At 37.4% G+C, this 9127-nt stretch overlaps 1 non-coding gene across 1 annotated transcript; it reads right to left on the bottom strand.

The window, feature by feature from the left end:
- TRNAQ-CUG (transfer RNA glutamine (anticodon CUG)) lies at positions 1-72 on the bottom strand. The gene has a single exon. It is a non-coding gene; the product is annotated as a tRNA-Gln (tRNA).
- Between the last annotated feature and the right edge of the window lie 9055 nt (positions 73-9127).

Here is a 9127-nt window from a genome sequence, read left to right as displayed (position 1 = left end):
AGGTCCCACCGAGATTTGAACTCGGATCGCTGGATTCAGAGTCCAGAGTGCTAACCATTACACCATGGGACCACACATGCTTCTCTTCTTGCTACTCGAGAAGTGTCTGATAATATTTATCGATCTAACACGGCGCGTTTATTACAAGGCGCAGATTAGTTATATTAGTAGTTGCAAGCTCATTTTCCGGTATTAATTATGCTTACGTCATCTATTTATCTCTCTCTCTCACACATGTAAAATTCTGGATAAAATCACGAGTCTGCGAAATTCTTGTTATATCACGTTTTTCCTCTGGATGTCATCATCAACACAGAGAAAAATTACATTTCTTGAAATTAGTCTGTTTTAGATTAAATGAAAACCAGAACGTTCATTGATTGATTGAATTGGGTTATTTTACGACGCTTTTTTTCCACCTTTTGCTAATCGCGACGACGAGAATGAGTGATTATATGATAAAATTCATGAAGGGACACTCACAAAGAACTAGAGTTGGAAGTGGTCGGAAAAGAACCGGCTTTTTCCGGGGGAAAAAAATCGCGGCTTTTTTCGGCTTTTGTCACAAAAGTGCCTCAAATAAATGAAACAATTTACAATATGAAATTCGTAGCTAGACACAAACAGTGTTTTAAGAAAAGCTGGCTTTTTTGAATGGGCAGTTCTTTCCGAGTGTTATCTTCATGTTTCGGTAGGCCTATTAGATATATCTATGTAGTATAAACATATTCACATAACTAGAGTAGTTTTGTATGTGTTTTTAATAGAACCTAAGAGGATGATATGATTTTCAACGTTTGAATTTGTTATACGAATATAACTAAAAATTAAAATATACAAAACAGTAATATTGCCTGTACTATTATATGGATGCGAAACTTCGTCCCTTACATTGAAAGAGGAACATAAATTGAGTGTATTTGAAAATAAGATCCTTAGGAAAATCTTTGGACCTAAAAGGGATGAGAAGACAGGTGAGTGGAGAAGGTTACGTAATTTAGAACTGCATAATTTATATTCATGTCCAGATATTATTAGAATGATTAAATCAAGTAGACTTAGGTGGGCAGGCCATGTGGCACGAATGGGATAGGAAAGAATAGTTTACAGGACTCTTGTTGGGAAACCTGATGGTAAGAGACCTGTAGGAAGGCCAAGACGAAGATGGAGGGATAATGTTGAGATGGACCTAAAGGGAATTAATTGGTAGGGATGGAAAAGAGTATATAGATCTTGCTCAGGATAGGGACAGGTGGAAGGCTTGTGTTGCTGCAGCCATGAACCTTCGGGTTAAAGAGTTAGTTAGTTAGTTTATACGTACATGAAGCAAAAAAGAAAATACTGGTCTACCTTTTAAGAATCTAGTATCAAATCTCTTTACATTAAATTTTATGTTCAGTAAAATATATTTGTATTCTGGCTTTCCAGTACATCATGTATAATTTGGTTAAATGACCACCAAACTTGGTCACGGAGCAACTAGTGATGTATTTTGGCTGCTTGTTGCAGTGGTTCTCAACTTTTGTGAGACCACAGTCCAGTAAATTTATTTCTTACAAGTCGATGCCCTGATCCCAACAATTTCACTCATAAATACATTTCTGATCTTTAAAGTTGATATGTAAATAATTTTGCAGCCTTAATTAATATTGATATGTCAACCATGGCATACTCTAGTTAAATTATGTATAGACTTGCTGTTAAATATAAAATTAGATTTAAATTAGTCGTCAACCCCTGGGTGCAACGGACCTTTTGAAAACCATTGGCACTAAAACTGAAGCAGAAGCAAATAAGACTGGCCGCAAATGGCAAAAAAATCTATATAAGAAATATGGACTGGACCTACAGTTTGAAATGAGATCCGATCACTCTGCCTCCACTGAGGATTCAACCTCAGACCCCTTCTTATTACAAGGCAACAGCATTACTTTATTCCACTCCAGAGGCGCATTCATGATTATGAAAGGAACCTTCTATTAAAAAAAAGCCAGCATTTTTCCAACAGTACTTGCAAATTGTTCACTGTGATTTACAGGCAGAATTAAATCTTAATCTCTGATGAAGTAGCAAACAATTTTGTTAAGTATAGAGAACATTCAGACTGACGTAACACATGACAGTGTGTGTTTGTGGGGGGGGGGGGGGTGTTACATTGAATGAAGTGACAAGTGACTTGGGCCCCTTCAGTCTAACACGCATGCTCAAACAAGTCTTTGGCGACATGATGCGCGCCGCTGAAATAGCTTTCAGACTGAAGTCACAGATGACAAGTGACACAGTCTCCTTCAGTATAAAGCAAAACATTCACTGTGCATGCAAGAACAACAGACCAAAGCGGTACGATGCACGCCACTCAGAAAACAGTGTAGTCCGAGCAACATGCAAGTGACATGTTTAGTTCGTTGCCGCACTTTGGTTCGAAAGGTCTGCTTTCCAGGTGACACATGTCACTTTTGCTTTGGTCTGAAAGTTCCCTGAGAAAATGGTACAGGCCAAGAACAAGCGACTCTTGGAGCTTGTGTTGCTTCGGTTCGAAAGGTTACATTTACTTCTAAGGGTTGGTTTCCAAGAGCCACGTATCGCTTCCGTCTCAAAGCTCTGTTAAACAGGATATATACACACTTTCACGTAATACGTATATTTCTGCATATGTATTGTGAACAGTAAAGATTTTTAATTTTCCCGCAACATCGAATACGTATTTTGATATTAACATTTGTTTCATATTTTATGACATCAACATTTAAATTGAGACACAAACACGTAAAAGCTTGTTTGAAGCATTTCATGATCAGATGTGCTCATCAGGACTACACGTTTAGATTGCTAGTGCAGTACAAGAAACTTACATACCGGCGGATGGTTCCCAGGCCCACACTTTTTTTATTACTAAAATTTAAGAAACCATTTTATTATTGAATCACTGCTTCCTTTGCTGATTATATATGTACAGTTATTTATTAATTATAATAATTACAAAAATTACTATCATTAATAAAAAATTATAAATAATTATTGCATGAGTGTCTCGCATATATTTCATTCACTAAAACTCACAAAACCCATAATAATTTTAATGCCTTTTTGTTTGTAGAAGTGCAGTTGTTTATTAAATACAATAATTTCAAATATTACGATCATTATCGACCAATTGCACACTGTCACTGGCATGAGTGTCTCGACGCATTCAAAGATGGCGCCTGATATCCCCAACAAGTACATTTTGTCTACTCGTTACATTACATTTAATTATGTTCTTATGAACAAAAGTTACACTGGAATATTGGGAATATCCTAGGGAACAATGTAATTTATTTTCAAACAGGAAAAATCTAAAAAATAGAGGTGGTGAACCTGCAAGCCCCCAACCCCCTCCCTCGATAATCTAGGGTTAAAATTGTATTTGAACCACTATGCAATATGTGTCCACTGGGATTGGCCAATATCTGCCTCTTGGCTGCTACATCATCTGATTTTTCTTACCTAGTTGTACAATATGTCACTACAAACCTATAAACTCAAAACAGTAACTTCAAGTGAAATAGGTTAGCTGTAATTGGTAAAAAGCCAAAAAAACAAAACAAAAAAAATCCGTTTTCTTTTTGCAACTATACAAAGAACATCCATGTCCAGGACGGTATTCAAACCCGGGGCCCCTGGGAAAACAATATCGTTTCGATAATATTGTTAGTGGTGTTTGAGTGTTTGCTGTGAGTACACTTTATGCACAGATAAGCTAATCGGAACAAGGTCTACAGTTTAAAGTGGGATCCGAATCACTATGTGCCTCCATCGGGCATCAAACGTGGGATCTCTTGATTACAAGGCGACAACATTAGAAACAGTTGATTAAAAAAGAGTAAACCGTGGACTTCTCTGGATTAATACTTTGCTCGTTTATTTGCGAGGAATCAGATGTGTGCTTCGCTCTTGAACACAGAACTGACGTATATGCAACGACGCTATTTGTCATAGCCAATTCCGACCTACTATCCGTTATTGCATCACCTTTCATCTAGCCATCTTGTCGTAAGAAATGACCACCATCAGAGGCGAACAAAACACAATGCTGATTTCTTTCCCCAACACAACATCATATTCCACAAACATCTGCTGAAGTCGAGCGTAGGCGAAGCAAACAAAGATCCAATAGCCTTGAGAGGAAAAGCTGTTATGACCATTTGATTTCCAAACCATTAATTTACAGCCGTGTACACGTGCGTCAAAGGAACATAACCCGGAAAAAAGACGACAGATGTAACGTAGAGAAATATTGAAGTTAAAAATGAAGCGAAGGGATAAACGGATTATCACTTCCTTTGTGTCTACTGCGTCAATGCAAGCTCCTACACACTGGTTGACTCATCTCGATTGCGCCAACAACACATTCACTTCCTGTCAAATACTTAGCACCACTCCACTCAAGGTTTACAGGTCAACATGAAGCTGAACGCTGATAATGCGTAGTTTTAATGTGCCGTGGCCCATTTTCCTTGCATGCACTCAGTTTCGCTTTAGATAGAAACATATTCTTCGTCATTTTTTCTAGAGCAAATGCTACGTAAGTTCTTTCAAATATCTATAGGTGGGTAAGGGTTTCATATGACGTCACGATATGAACAGCTGCCAACTTGATTTGTCGTTTGCCAGAAAATATCCACCATGTAGCGTTCGTTACATCTGAACCGAATGAACGTTTGTTTTGAATCACGAATTTCTGTGCTAGTATATCCCTCCCGCCCACTTCAATTCCGTATGCTTAAAGAACTGGTTGCTTGAATACACAATGCAACAGTTTATGGCGTAGGTGAAACACACCTATAGCATTATTTTATAGCAGACAATATTTTACAGGAGAATTTGCGATTGCAATGCGATGCGGGCAGAGAACATTAGATAATACAGTACGAAAGGCATTCCGAGTTACGCAGTTCTCATAATTTAAATGCCGGCCCCCGTGGCGGAGTGGTTAACATATCGCGCTACGAACGGTGTCCCGGGTTCGAATCTTGGCCTGGGCATGGATGTTTGTGAGTGTCCATTCATCAATATCATCATATCATCACTCATCCCCATCTTCGCAAATTAGCGAAAAGTGGCACAAAAAAGCGAAGTAAAATAAAATAAAGCAAAGCAAATCATAACTTAAATAAGCAATTTAAAAAAGGAAATAGTTATTTAATTAATGAGATATCCCGTAAACAAACTGAAACTGTACACGTTCTTTTGTAACATCAAGTCATTGGTTTCGTTTATTTCGCTAGACTAAGTGATGAAATGAAATGATGAGATTGATGTCAGGCCGGAATTCGAACCGAGCACCCTGGCGTTGTAGCGCGCTGCGCTAACCACTAAGCCACGGAGGTCTGCTTTTGTAACATTAACTAACTACATTCTTGTCCGTTAGCCATTGCCCGGTGTTTACATTTGAAGAGCATTCCCTGACATTCGCTACTAGACTCGGTGGCAAGCGGCCTGGCATCAGCGCTTGTCTTTCCCGGTCTGCGACAGTCGCACGCTACAGTTGTTTTTTTCGCTCTCCCTGCCTTCGCTCTCTTTCCCTTTCTGTTGACGTTGCAGACTGACGCCAGTATAATCCTCCCTTGGAAGTTGTGTTGAGTCGTGTCCGTGTGTTGAAGATTGTGGCTTAATATGGCACCACAAAAGTTTACATTACAACAAAGGATTTATCTTGTCGAGTGTTACTTCGGAAAGAGGAATTGTGGAGAAGTGCGACGACGTTTTGCAACGAAATTTCCTGGTGTTCTCGTTCCACATAGGACCATTATATTAAACCTCATGAAAAAAATAGAGTAACAGGGTCAATCAATTCTGATTAAATGTGGAAAGAAAAATGGGGAAATCTAAAAAAATAAAGTATACAAAGACAATCCGCACACCACCCGTGAGTTAAAAGAGAGTATTGTACGAGAAATCGGGAGAATTGCAGTAGACGAAGTTGCACGTGTAAATGCCAATTTCCTTCGGAGATGCCAGGAATGTGTTGCAGCAGAGGGACATCATTTTCAACACCTTCTGTAGTCAAGGTTTGTACACAATATGAAAACTGTAATTTTAATAGCCGACTCTAGCAACTGTCGCGGACCCGTTCACCGGGAAAGACAAGCGCCGATGCCGGGCCGCTTGCCGCCGAGTCTCGTAGCGAATGTCAGGGAATGCTCTGTATATTCTTCCACACGAGTACTCTATGCACTTTAAAGCATACAGGAAGCAGAGTCAATGATTTGCACCTAAAACCGTTTCGTAGGAACCTCCTTTCCTCTCGTTTTTTTTTTTTTTTTAACGTGAAGTAAAACATTGTTTACATCGCGATCGGCCGCCAGCCTGACATCTGCACTTGTGACGTGGAGTTTGCTTCTAATTGGTTATACTATACGAGATACTACGAAAATTAGGACAGATTCTATCTGTGGAATATGTCGTGCTATGTATGGCATGAAGATGCTAGAAAATTTCTTCACTTTACACGATAGAATTCGATCGTAGCAGAACTTATAAGAAAAGTATCAAGGAAAATGCTTTAATCGTCTAAAGCGGGTCTAGGTTTTGATCATCTCCTCTTCTATTGTGAATAATTTATTTATACTTTTCAAGATTTCAACGTTTCTTGACGAGACACGGGCGTCAACAGAAATTCTTGCGGCGGAGATATCACGTTTATTAATATCACCAACAGATGGCAGACCATTTTAAATAATAATAACGGTAACAATTGAGCAAATCAACACATATTCAGTAACATAAGTAACAAGTTAATAAGCACATTTACATAATAATAAAAGACATTAAATAAATGCAATAATTTTCTAAAAGAAGGTGAGAAAGAAAAGGAATGACATTAAATTAACAATTTTTCGCAGTTACACTTTTGACATTTTTCAATTAGGAAAGGTGTTCTTTGCTTCACATGCGTATGACCAACATAAGTGATTTCATCAATAGCAGTGCGTAGTTAGAGATCGGTTAGTTCATTGAACTTTCCAGCCTATTTTTGTGGGAGCAGGAAAAGGTTTATTATCCAGATGCGTATGACCAAATCATAAAATCTTAATATTTTTGCAAACTACTATTTTGAATAGTGGTTCATTATAATCGCAACGAAAATTCTGGGTTCTTGAGTCATGAGTGCGTGCACGATCTAAAGCTTTACATTGAAGCTACACTTAGGCGTCGCCAGGTATGTTTACAGGGGGATCAGGCCATAGATAAAACTTAAATAGTAATAATGATAATAATAAATATAAACTAATAAAAATAAATCAAATGTATGCCTTACTATTATCATATAAACGGGGAGACTACTCGATCCAACAAATGAGTGAATAACCAGCACAACTTTTATTTCAGATTCTTTTTTTAAACATTTCATACAGTTGGTTTACTGAAAATCACAGTCATTTATTTTTTTTTTAACTTTTGCATACCCCATTCAAGAAAATACTGTAAAAAGTTAGGAAGAAGTTTTACTCACAAACTATGTGTCACCTAAAACTAATTTTTGGAATTTTGAAAACTGTGGAACCATCTGTTCTTTGGATTAAATGGTGGAATATAGAAATTCAACCTGGTTCCTATATTTTTCATTCAATTTTTGCGATACCATGCACTTGTCACTTTGGTTAGTCTGTTCGAATGCTAACTAGATTAACTCTATTTCTGTTATTAACATAAAAAAGTAACGAGCTCTCTCTGACTTTTGTAACATGAAATGGACAATGCCATTTTTTGGGTGGAAGAGGTGTTGCGACGGATCAGTTCAATCCCGACGCCCATTATTTCAGACTAGGGGCGTGTGCACCGGGTAGGCTGCAGCCCACCGTGAAACAATATCTCCCCTCTCCTGCCCAGTGGCGGTACCAGACTTTCTTTGGCGTATCACTGGATGACTGTCGAATATATTTGGGTGGTCCACATTATGATATTCTAGAATTCACATTGTTATTAACACGAAATTTAATATTCTAGTAAAAAGAAGTACATTGCGCTGAAAATGTGTTAAATTTTATGTTCGATTAATTACACAACATGATATAGTAATAATTAATTGACAGTATAATGTGTTACTATAATGTGTACTAGAGACCTACTTGAATCTGATATTCGAATATTCAAAGATTACCAATCATATTCATCGTCTATTATTTTTTTTGTACAAAGACATACGAAAAATCAGGTAGAAATTGATAGACAGAAAGATATAGCTGGTTCATTATAATCGAAACCAAAATTCCGGGTAAATAGAAAGAAAGAAACAAGAAAGCAAGAAGGAAGCGCAGGCAGGAAAAACGAGAAATAAGACAAAAGAGGAGAGAAGGAATGGAGAAAAAAGAAGCAGGAAAAGGGAAGAAAGAAGAAGGTCATAAGTAAATGAATGGAGAAGAGGGAACAAAGAAGGAGAGAAAAAAGTAAAAACGGACGTACGCTTGGCAACATTGTAGCGGGAGAGCGATGTTACCCCTACAGCTTTTACTTCGCAACTTGTTTACATTCATGGAGCCACGCACCGCCGAAGACGATTGGTTGACAGATAGAGAGCAAGAACGTATTTAGAGGGGTCCAGGGGGTCCGGACCCCCCGAAAGACTTACTAATTACATCAATAATGAAATAATAAAATTACTAAAATTAAATAATGAAAATATACTTGTTCTTTAATCGAGGGTTAATTATTTCCGCCAAACTTATTGGGAAGGCAAGGATTACATTGTAATCATACTACTTTGAATGACAGTACCAAAGTCAATTCTTGCAAGATTTTTGACATTAATTTCCTTGCCAGGGGAGTTTTGTTTTCAAATTTTGCCGACCTTAACTACACGTAAGATATATAATGAACACGTGATGTATATCACTATTCTTATACAGTCCTTTTCACTATTCATGTAATAAAAATATAATATTAATTAATTTGAATATTTTAATTAATACTATTCAAATTTATTGATTATAATAATTATTTTGTTTAAACATTATTATTATTAATAATAATATTTTGAGACAATTGGTTTGCCCCCCCCGAAACATATTTCTAGATACGTGCCTGATAGAACCGCCAGTTGAGCCCTTGATCAGTGAAATATTTTATTGATGTGTCTCCTACACGA

The sequence above is a fragment of the Lepisma saccharinum genome, chromosome 30 (assembly GCF_977018435.1).
Source record: "Lepisma saccharinum chromosome 30, izLepSacc3.1, whole genome shotgun sequence".
Taxonomy (NCBI): domain Eukaryota; kingdom Metazoa; phylum Arthropoda; class Insecta; order Zygentoma; family Lepismatidae; genus Lepisma; species Lepisma saccharinum.
This window is presented reverse-complemented; position numbering and strand designations above follow the sequence as displayed.